General features: G+C 43.3%; 1 protein-coding gene across 1 annotated transcript in view; it reads right to left on the bottom strand.

The window, feature by feature from the left end:
- GARNL3 (GTPase activating Rap/RanGAP domain like 3) overlaps window positions 1-12,371 on the bottom strand; it is a 151,960-nt gene that overhangs the window by 123,731 nt on the left and 15,858 nt on the right.

Genomic DNA, 12,371 nt, shown 5'->3' with positions numbered 1-12,371 from the left:
CCAAGGGCACTATATCACTGAGCTACATCCCCAGTCCTTTATATTTCTGATTTTGAGACAGGGTCTCACCAAGTTGCCCAGGCTGACAAATTTGTGATCCTCCAGCCTCGATCTTTTGAATAACTGGATTATAGGCATGTGCCACCACACCCAGTCATTTAAATCCTCTTTTGTTTACTATTCTGTGAATTCCTTCTACAATATTTATGTGTCCACTAAATTTCTGGCAAAGACATGTGTGCCCTAGAATTTACTTGGTTCTCTAGTATTGACAGTCTCATGGTAATTCACTGCAAGATTCCCTTCACTAATGATCTCTACCAGTGCCTTCAAAGTTGTATCTGTAAAATAAAAAGTGGCAGCCATACCAAATATTGGGAGAGGTTGTGGAGAAACTAGACCACCCATGCACTGCAGACAGGAGTAGAAAATGGCAGCTTCCATGAACTGGAACGTGCAGTCACCATATGACCTAGCAATTGTACTCCTGAGTATTTATTTCAGAGAAATGAAAACATTATGTTCATAAAAACCTTTGCAAAGATGTTCACAGAAGCTTTATTTACAACAGCCCCAAACTGGAAACAACCCAGATGTCTTCCAAGGGCAAAGAATTAAACAGACTGTGGCACACCCACGACACAGAATACGACTCAGCTATTAAAATGAAAAAACACCTGTTACAACAGCCAGGATGGTTCTCCAGGAAACCATGCTGAGTGGGAAAAGCCAATCCCAGAAGTCAAATTCTATGTGGTTCCATTTATATAACATTCTTGAAATGACAAGATGATAGAGAGAAGGGAAGCTGAGGGGTACAACAGGGCACCCAGAGGGGTCCTGTGGGGTCAAAATGCTGTTTTTCACCCGTGGTGGTGGTGGATTCAGTAATGCATCCGTGTAATCAAGCTGCCTGGAGGACTGGGGAGATCTCATCAAGATCACTGGATTCTATCAATGTCCATTTCCTGGTTGTGATATTGTAGCATGCAAGATGTTCCCATAAAGGGGACATGGGCTCTCTCTGGGCTATTTCTTACAACTGCATATAAATTCATGTCAAATTATAAAGTTTAGTCAAAAGCCAGGTACAGCTCAGCATAGTGGTGTACACCTGTAATCCCAGCAACTTGGGAGACTGAGACAGGAGGATTGCAAGTTCAAAACCAGCCTCAGCAACTTAGTAAGACCCTCTCTCAAACTAAAAAATAAAAAGGGCTGGTGATATAGCTCAGTAGTAAAGCACCTCTGGGTTCAGTCCTCAGTATCACACAAACACACACAAAGGAAGGGAGGGAGGGAGGGAGGGAGGGAGGGAGGGAAAAATGTTGCCAGGCATGGTAGCTACACCTATAATCCTAGCTACTCAGGAAGCTAAGGCAGGAGAATTGCAATTTGAGACCAGACTGGGCAATGTAGAAAGACCCTGTTTCAAAATTTAAAGACTTAAAAAAGGGTTAGGGATGTGGTTCAGTGGCACAGTGCTAGTCTAGCATGTGTAAGGCCCTGGGTTTGATTCCTAGTGTAATAATAATAATAATAGCAATAATATATAAAGTTTAATTTAAAAAAATTGTATCTGAGCTGAAGTTCTTTGACTCATTCAGATACAGTTACTCAGCATCTACAAGGTACCAGTTACTGTATCAGGTATTAAACCTAGAGGCATGGTCTATGCTCTCATAGGGTTTATGGTGTAGTGGAAGAAATAAATCCAAAACCCACAGGACTTCCCAGGAACAAAAATACTAAGCACATGAAGCACACCTGTCTATAGCAAGCTGGTAAGCTGTAAGACAGACTCCAGCATATGCAAAGCTAGGTGGCTGTCACATTCTTCTCAGCTCGGGACCTACTACCTGGACACCTGGGAGATGCTACCTATGCAGTGATTCCTGCAAAGTGGAACGTCCACACACCTGCTCCTTCCCTCCTGTCTCTCCAGAGACACTGCTTTTTTTTTTTTTTTTTTAATAAGGTTAAGATTGCTAGGTTTTCAAGCTCAGAGTATAATTTGCCTTGGGAAGCATAGTTCCCTGGGGATCTACGAATGCATGACCAAAAAATGTTAAACAGAAACTTAAAGTAAGGAAAAAGATTCAGCAGACAGCATGTGTTGCTGTGCACCTCCCTTAACCAGAAGGTCTACTTCTGTAGGGAAATCCCTCCAAGGTCTGTTTCCCTTAGGTTCTTAAAGTCTCCCTCCTAGGAGTCATAGCCGTGCCTGGGTGTGCACCCAGACCTTAAAGGGAGACGCACTACCCAGAGTGGGTACTTATGTACAGTTCCGAGGGGGCCAGAACTGTAGAAAGAGTCAAGGTCATTTTGATCCTTGCTACTCAGCATGCTCCTTGCATCTGAATGTTAGAAATGCAGGATCTCAGGTTCCACTCCAGATCCACTGAAACAAAACCAGCATTCTAACCAGACCCTCTGGGGATGTAGCTGACACTAAAATATAAAATGCAGTATTCTAGACCTTGGTTCTCAAACCTTGCTCTATATCAGAATCATCTGGATTTTTCCCTCTAATTGGCTTTACTGTGCAATATTTCAAGATAAATAAGAATGAAGATGAATGAAGATGTACTGTGATGAACAGTACAGATACACTGGAATTCCGATGTATCTCTCCCTAACCCATTTCATCTCTCCCTCTCCTGACACAGTTGCTAATTGGGCTTTTACGTCCTGCTAATTTTATTTTATTTTACTCTATTTTTTGTGGTACTGGGAACTGAACCTATGAGTTCTCTACTACTGAGATACATCCACAAAATACTTTTTATTTTGAGACAGGGTGTTGTTAAGATGCCCAGGTTGGTCTCACACTTGGGATCCTCCTGCTTCCACCTCCTGAGTAGCTGGGATTGCAGGTATGTACCACACCTGGCTTTGCTCATGTACTTATTCATAAATAATACATTATAAAATGTAGCATATTTTAAAAAATTTTTATACAAAGGAATTCCATACCATCTATATCTTCCTGCAACTACTTTCTTTGGTTGAACAATGTGCTTTTGAGAGTTGTACAGTGTTACCTGTAGCTCTAGCTCATTCACTTATAGTGTCCTGCTGTATCGATACCCCAGTGGTCATCCATACTATTATCAGACATTTCCAGTGTTTCCAATTTTTAAACAATGTTGTAATAAACATCAATTTACATGTCCCCTTGGAATACAGGTGCAGACATATCCCTAGATTACCCTATCCCTGTCCCTAGATAGGAGAGGACTGCAAGGTCATGTGTGCATTATTCTTTTTTCTCCCGACTGAAACATTTCCTTTCCAATTCACTCTCCCAAGAGCAGTTTGGGAGAGAGTTGCTCCACGTCCTGGCCAGCACTGGGTGTTGTCAGACATTAGAGTTTTCCACTGTGAAGGATATACAATGGTGTCTCACTGAGGTCTGGTTTTAATTTGCATTCCCTGATAGCCCAAGGGACATTTTCCCTCTGCTTATTGACCACTTCTTGTTCCAAGATCTGCCTATTCCAAATCCTATGCCCACTCCTTTTTGTTGGTCTTTTCCTAACTGATTTCTAGGATTTATATGTTCTGAATACCAACCCTTTTTTTTAACAAAGAAATTACAAACAGCCTCTTTCAGTAAGTGGTTTTTCTTTTGTTGTCTATATGATCATGTAGAAATTCTAAAATTCTAATGTAATATTTTCAATCTTTTCCTTTATGGTCTTTGTTTGTCTAAATTTAAAAAATCTTTTACCACCATGATGTCATAAGATTGTCTTTCTTATTTCCTGCAAAAGTTTTAAAGTTTGCTTTATAATTTTTTTTAATCTAAATATGTAAATTCTCAGTTCCCACTGCAGACCTTTTTTATCTGCATCTTCAAGAGTGGGATCTATATACCTGTATTTTTAGCCAAAATACATTTCATCAGTGATTCCCTTACAGCCAGTCTGAGAAACGCAAATAGATTCATTTCTCACCTACTAGATGCCAATGAAAGGCATTTCCTACAAAATCCCAGGAAATCATCTCGTCTCTGCCTCCTTCACTGGTGGGAAGAGACTTCTGAGACATCCAGGTCCAGAGACTTGGGACCATCTGGTGTCCAACCTATTACCTGCGCTCGGGCATCCTCTCCAGTCTCTCCTTACTAGTGATACAAAACACTCTGTGCCCCAAAGTTCTCTCTTCTTCCTGCTAAACAGTTTGTATTTCTATATTGAGTTGAAATCCATCACAGCTTAATTTCCACCAGCTGGTCCTCCATCTACACCCTTTCATTTTTCCTTAACTTCCTCACCATCATTCACACACCCCCGGCCACCTGTCTAGTCTGGCTCCACTCCCTGTTTCCAGTCCTCCAGCTATGCTGCCTTTCTTCCTTTTCCTTCTATTTGCTGAACTACTTTTTGCCTTAGACCCAGAGTGTCCTCTCCAAACTTCTCCTTCCTGGCAGATTTCCCCCAGACCAGGAATTATGAAGAGAGTAGTGATCAACATCTGGCTCCCCAGAATAGCTCACAATGGTAGGTTTCCTGCCTGAATCCTTAGCACCTCACATAAGACCTGGCACAGAGTTAGCTCTTGGTAGGGTTATGTTGACTGATGGGTGAGTGAAAGAACGAATGAATGAGTGAAAGCAAGTCAGCCAGTCCCTTGGGGCCATGTAAAATATATTAAGATCACATCTACAAGAAAGTCCTTCAAATACAAGCCATTGTGTTCTTCAGTAGGAGACTAGGAGTGACCTGAGAGGTTAAGACCAGTTCTATTGTGTAAGTGTCTACAGTAGGGACAGAGCAGCAACACAGTGACCACTTCATTATTTTTCTCTAAGGTCAGACAATCCCTGGAATCACGATCCCACTGATGACTGAAGTGAGCTGCATTACACTCATGAAATTTTGTAAATGTTGCCTCAGGTTAATCTCAAAAATTTCATTTCAGAGGTTAATACAATGCCAGCAATATGAATGAACAAGGAATATGCTGTGGGAGCTACACAGAGGGTGACATGGCTCACTAGCTATCAGCTCATGATGAAATGGCATTTCCTTTGTCTAGAGATTGATATTTTTCAATAAATAGGTAAGACAAGTGAGATTAAGTGACATAACATAAAATTGACTATAACTATCAAAACTCATCCATCTGTTATACCTAAGATCCTAATATTTTTGCATGGAAATTATAGTTCCACAAAAGAAAACCTTAAAAATTCATACAAAGAAATATGGAACTCTAACCCAAAACTTAGATAAACTAATACCTATATGTTTAGAGAAATTATATATGTATAAATGTTTTCTGAAATTTACATAATTCTAACCTATCAATAACTCACTCCCTAATCTTTGGCAAACAAAATAGCCTTCATGGGCCTTAGTACCAATGAATGTAGTAATCCAGTAATTTTTTTTGGGGGGGTGCTGGGGATTGAACCCAGGGCCTTGTGCTTGCGAGGCAGGCACTCTACCAACTGAGCTATGCCTCCAGCCCCCAATGAATGTAAATTAGGGTTTGATCAATGAATTAACTGAACAAATACTGATAATATTAAATAAGTAGAGGCTGCACCTCTTTTTAGGAAGTTGTTTACCTGAGCATCAATGACACAGACGAGAAAATTTTCTTCGTGGAAAACCAGAATTTGCGATAGTCTAAAATTTTCTCACTTTGGGAATATAGCTGTCAGGGAGGAAAGCTTTTCCTTTAACCCTCTTATTTTCTGTACCTGAAGTCTACAAATTAAAATGACAGAAGACAGATCAACAGGACAGAAGGGAGACAAATCCTATTTTATGTGCATGCATACTCCACAGAAAAGAAATGAAAACCCAAAGAATCAAGTAGACTCGGGCTCATCCATCACTTAAGGAAAGGTGATAAGCTGTGGGGCTTGTAGGGTAGAACATCCGGGAAGGTGAATATGGGGGAACTAATGACAGACAAGGGCTACTCATGGGGCATGTCTCTGGGTTCATCTGATGCCTTCTCTGGCTTTGGTGAAAATAGTTGTTTTCATGGGGCAGGTGAGAGAAATGCGCGCCCTGCTTCCAAGTACACAGGGGAGGGAAGGGAGCCTCTCAGGACCATTTTTTTTCTCAACTGCCTTCAGCCTGAAATAATTTTCATGCCAAGGCATATTCTGGGTGGCCTATTCTGATCCTTTCATAGTCAATACCAATATGTGAAAAATGTAGTTTTGAACATAAAAATAAATGCTTGTGGAGTTGACATGAATTTTGCCTTGAGGTAACTCAGCACAGGGGCAAGGCCCCGAGCTACATTTTAAATGACTTCTGTGTCATATTCTAATTTTGTGGACCAAGCTAGATCCACTCCAAGCTTATCTCTGCTGTTTTCTTCCAGGCACATTCAGATCGCGGAGTAGAAGAAAAGCAGTTTACTTGTGCTTTCAAGGTCAAACTACATTTCTGAAAGATCTAAACTGTTTACTCTGTAAGCTGCTCAGACTCTGAAATAGTCTCCTAGAAAATGAAACTGTGAAAGCGAGGGTACTTGGGGTGGCAGAGAAGGGAGACAGACAGGCTAAGTGCACAGGGCCCCAGGAGGCAAAGCGCTCATCTCAGAACTTTCACCATCACAGGAGATGACACAAGAACAACCAGTCTGTTTCTAAGGCCCAAATGGGATTTGTAAAATGAGTGCTGGCTAAGGTGAATTTAGGGCAGGGCAGCCCAAACTATGGCCTTTTGCCTCTTGAAAGCACTGATCGGAAGGCATGATACCCCCAATCACTATTTATAGTGTGTCCTTCTGGTGTCTGCACTGTACTTTGAGTTGAGGTGAGCACCAAAAATGGGTTGCTGGTCGCTGAGGAATATAAAATTTGAGAGAACTGAAGACTAGAATAGTCAAAGGAACACAGTTCTTAGTAATGGCATAACCTCCTTGGGGAAAAGTGATTGCTTTGTTATTCCTGTAGGGGACCCAGAGCTCAGCAGTGAGTCCAGAAAGGGGCCAGTATGTCCTTGCAGAGAGTGAGGCCATTTTCCTTCCTGTTTTTAGGTCACATGGAGCAACAACAAATGGGTCCTGTTCCTGTGTCTCAGTCTATCAGCAGCATCTTTAACACCTTGAATGATGGCAATCCACCTTCCTCTCCCTTCAACTCAGGTTACCTCTCTCCCTGGGGCTTCATTGCTCCTGAGCTTTCTATATGACCTCAATGCTAATGAGGCCCCCAGCTCAGATCCTTCTCCCCACCTGCAAGCTCAGACTTCCGGCTGCTGGACAAAGTCCAGACACCCCAGAAGGCCCAAACACAATACGGCCCAGACCAGATTCATTCCTGACTCCTCCCAGTCATTTGGGTTCAGGGTCATCTCCCTGTTCTCTCTCACATCAACATCTGATCAGTCGCCAGGCCCTGCTATGGCTCCCTCTACCGTGTCCCTTTTAAATTGTGTGACTGTATCTGTGTGCCTGTGTTTCATTCTTTGAAGGAATAACACACTCGCTTGCTTTAAAACTCATAGCGCATAAGACCGCAAAGAGAAACCTGCCCCTTCATATCTTCCTCCCACCCTGTTTCCTCTCCCCACAGGCATCTTGGACTGTTCCTTGCCCAGAGGTGATGTGTGCACATACAAGGAAAGGACAACACTTGTTCCCCTTTGCTTACACAAATGGGAGGGTACTACAGTCAGCCCTCTGTATCTACAGTTTCCACATCTGCAGATTTAACCAACCACAGATCAAAGATACCTGGAAAAAATTGCATCTGTACTGAACACATATGGGCTCTTCTCATCTTTACTCCCTAAACAACCTTTACACAGTGTTGACACTGTGTTAGTATAAGTAAAAATCAAGGAGACGTGAAGCATATGGGAGGACAGTGTAGTGAACCATGCCATGTCTCATACAGTCCACAAGTCTGGGTTTCTGCAGGGGGTGTGGAATGAATCCCCCCGGGGACAATGAGGGCTAACTGCATGCATGATCCTACTCCCTGTTCTTGTTCTTTTTTTCCACTTGATATATCTTGGTGATTTTTTTCAAATCAGTACCAAAAAAGCTCCTGTGTTCTTTCTCAGGGCTACACAGTATTCCACTGAATAGTTATATCATGTTGTATTTAACCAATTCCCTAGTTAAATGGGATCTGATATTTTGCTATTACTAATACTGTTGCTATGATAGATAACCCTATGCATGTGCTTCTGTACATGAGCATATTCATAGAATCCTGCAATATCTTTCAGTTTCTTGCCTCTTTTATCCTTTCTATCCCTACTGTGTCTGCTTTGGCCTTCCACTGGCATCTCTGCTCTATCACTCTTAACTCACACTTAACAAATAATTGGTGCGCACTTTTTACATGCCAGGGACTCCATTAAGTGGGGACGAACAAGGTAATAAAAAAAGAAGCAGACCCACCCCACAAATCCTCACCTGCCTCACAACTGTGGAAGCTTTTGGAGCTTACCAATAAGTCAATCTCTCTCTCCTCTGCATCTGGATTCAGTTGAGAATTAGTGACGGGAATCAAATAAATGGAAATAAAAATATGAACTTCCTTACCATCAGTGTTTCTTTGGCAAAAGAGGCCGAGTCCTACAGCCAAATGCACTTCCTACTGCAGCCTCCATGTTCAGACCTGGAACAACCCTCTTGTGGGAGAGCTGGATCGGTAGAGGGGCAGACAGCTGCCCAGATGGTGGCCCGGGTAATTCCTGTCTCATGACTGACAAGCTCCAGCAGGGGACAGAGATGTCCCCAGGTAGAGAGAGAAGCAGGCTGCAAGGTGGGGTTTGGGGCAATAAGAGAAACTGTCTGACCTGATAGCATTTGCACATTTAGGCCCTTTAATGGTCATTTATTTAACTCTTGTAATCTGACCTAAATTCTCATAACTAGTAGATTAGCTTCCAGAATGTATGGCTAAGTTTAGCAGACCTCTAGCCTCTTCTAACCCTAAAGCTAAGAATGCTATAAGATAGCTGGGTGTGGTGGCACATGCCTATCCCATGACTCAGGAGGCTGAGGCAGGAGGATTACAAGTTTGAAAACAGACCCAGAAATTTGAAGGGGCCTTAAGAAATTTAGCAAGACCCTTTTCTCAAAATAAAAAATAATAAGGACTGAGGATGTAGCTCAGTGGTAAAGTGCCCCTAGATTTAATCCCCAGTAATGGGGGATGGGTGTGGGGGTAAGCTCTAATATTTGAAACCCACAGAGGAGACTGCCTTCCCTGCTGTAGCTCACTTACCTGATGCTCCTACCAGTGTAAGTGGCAAACACATTGATTTATGACTTTCGTTTGTTCTGACTATAAAAGTTCATGCAACCTCTTCCATAATGGAACATGTTGTCCAGGGTAACTTGGAAAACTGGAATCCATGTTCCAAGTCTGTGGTCACTCAAGATAAACAATATCCTCATTTCCTTTAAAGCAGAAGTGTTACTTTATGTGAACACAAGGTTTACAAGGTCCCCTCTAATCTTCTGAACTGTTCCCAAGTCCATCCCATCACTTCTCTTACTAGAACTCTTATCGCCTATTCTGATAGGTCCCTGCTGCCACCAGACTCATCTGCATGCAATTTAGCTGACCCCAGACATGTTATCTTCCCAATATGCAAATCTGATAGTGCAATGCCCTGCCTAGAGTGTCAAGGCCAGTGGTTCCCAACCCTCCAATGGCATGGCTTCTCTATAACCACCCAAGTTCACTGCCCATGACTACCGAAGAAGTACCAGTCAAATCAGATTGCTTGGAGGTCTCCCCACACCTCTACCTGGTAAAGTTCCCCAATTTCAAGTGCTCTTTCCTCTGAGAAATCTTTTGGACTGTCACAGCTAACAACACTTTGATAAGTCCCACTTGATCTGGAAGGAAAAAACCTTTGCATCCCCAGTGCCTGGCACAAGGCCCAGCTCTGGCTTGGTCAGTTTCATTACGTCCAGCACTGGACTATAAGATTCTTCACTTGACAGTAGCAAAACGCCCTGTGGCCAGTGACATTCCATAAACACTTTTCTCCTGATTGCATGCCTGAGTGTACTGAGGTTGAGAGATGGGCACTGGAGCTAGACAAACCTAGGTTCAAATCCCTGCTGTCACTCATAAGCTGTGTGTCCTGGACAACTCTTGTAATCTTTCGGCCTCAGCTTTCTCAAGTTTAAAGTGGGCATAACAGTAGCTGCCTGGTCGGTTTTTGTTTTCCTTTGAGAAGACTAAATGAGAAAACACATTTGGGATGCCTGGTACACAGGTGATGGTGAAAGAATGGACATTTTTTTAAGCTGTCTGTTTTATCTCAACTCCCTAAGGTTTCCCTCCCAGTAATGGGAACAAAGCCCTTAAAGCTGTTCCAGGAAACAGCCCCAAACAGAGAGTAAAAGAGTAAATGGAGCCTGATAGCCAGGTAGTGCTCAAACAGTAGGATTACCAGAAACTATTGACCAGAATCTACACCCTGTTGTAAAACATTGTGAAACATGTTGTCAGCAAACCCAGACCCCCTTTGAAATTTCCTGGCGGCTTTGTTCCCCATTTTTCCTTTTTTTTTTTTTTTTCCCCCTTTTCCCCCTTTCATGTGCGACCCCTCCCGATGTGTGGTTTCTGCCTTTATAAACCTACAAGATTTTCTGCTAGGGACTCGACTCCTCGAGTTGGGTCCCAGCGCGCTGGAATAAACACCTCTTGCGGTTTGCATCAAGTGACGCCTCCTGCAGTTGATTGGGGTTGCCGTCCATCCATGGGACAGAGTTGGGGTTTCCTTTTTGGGGGCCTTACAATGGAAAAATATTTGTTGAACGGATGACTTAATGAATGAGAGATTCTTAAAGAAACATCTTTCTAGCCTGTTTTCCAAAGAACTCAACAGCTGGTCTCTGGGAGAACGGGTTTCTTGAGCCTCGCCCAACCCACCCATTCTCACATCCAGCTGTGTGAGACTAATGAGCAAAAGCACACAACTCAGGAAAGTATCACTCTGCTCCACTCCTCCAGGGACACAGGCACTCACCCCCCACCCCCACCCCATCCCCCACCTCCCTGGAGCTTGGTCAGCCCTGTGGCCGCCAATCACTAGGGACTGGTCCCTTGGCTCTGTTTCATAGTCTCTCCAGAAGTTCTGCCTGTCCCTCACATGTAACCCGCATGGTGCACTATGGGGCTCGTAGTCTACAAAGGAGGCCGAGTCAGCTGGGTCCACAGTGATAACCAAATCCCACAGAGCTCCAGCACTGAAGGCCTTGGGTTACCTGCAAACACTCTGCACAAACTCCCCACTTCTAATGAGTAATGCAGGGAGGAAGGTCAGCCCTTCTTGCCAGCCTCACAGGTGGTAGCTGAAACCCTGGATTTCTTCTCCTCTGGCTGCAGCCCTTCGACAGGTGCATTGTGCTTGTTAATTGAACGTTAACTGACATCTTAAGGGTTCTGCTTCAAATCACAGAGACCGCTGTCATGTTCACCTAAGAGGTAATTTATGGGCGGTATGGGAGTAGCTCTGAAAAGCAGAGGGGACTCCAGACTCCTGCTAGTTTCCATTTGGAATTGCGAATTGACCCACCCTAAGTGAACCTTTTCCATTTCAAAGGACTTTTGCACTAAAGATCATCAAAGCTCTCTCTGGTTCCCATTGTCTAAGGTAGAAATTCAGATTGCTTTGCTAGGTATATAGGGGATTCATTATTTATTTGTATTTAATTATGAGGTCACATTTTTAATGCAGGCTTTCTCAACATTTGTCACAGAAAGAATCACCTGGGGGGCTGGGGATATAGCTTTAAAATAAATAAATAAATAAATAATGGCGCTTGTATTCCATCCCAGACTTTAAAATTTTGGAGGGACAGTGCAGGCTTCTGTACATTTTTCTCTCTAGGTGACTGCCATGTGCTGAGTATGACTGCGATAACATCTGTCAACAGGGCTGGAATGCACACTCAAGGATGGATGTTTCACTGGGGTTTCCTCTGTCCACAGTGGCCTTCTCCCCTATCTCCTGCCTGACGGGGGCTTGTGCTTGTCCTATAAGCCTGAGCTCAGCTGCTATCCCTTCCCAGCAGCTTATTTCCTCCATTAGTGTTTTACATGTGCTTTTTTTCTAGCACCGTGGGGAGTTACTTCATTACTGGTCCATCTCCCTGGATAACCGCTGTAAGCTCCTTGGGGAATGGGTCCTCTTTGACTCACTCCAGATCCACTAAATCAGAACCCCTGGGGGTGGGGCCTCGGGCCAAAGTTATTTCTTAGGTTCCAAAGGTGATTTTTTTAAAAAAATATTTTTAGGTGCAGATGGACACAATGCCTTTATTTATTTATTTTTATATGGTGCTAAGGATCAAACCCAGTGCCTCGTGTGCTAGGCAAGAGCTCTACCACTGAGCTACAGCCCCAGTCCTCCACAGGT

The sequence above is a fragment of the Sciurus vulgaris genome (genome assembly GCF_902686455.1).
Source record: "Sciurus vulgaris genome assembly, chromosome: 15".
Lineage (NCBI taxonomy): Eukaryota > Metazoa > Chordata > Mammalia > Rodentia > Sciuridae > Sciurus > Sciurus vulgaris.
The sequence above is the reverse complement of the archived record's forward strand: the minus strand, read 5'-3'. Positions and strand labels throughout refer to the sequence as shown.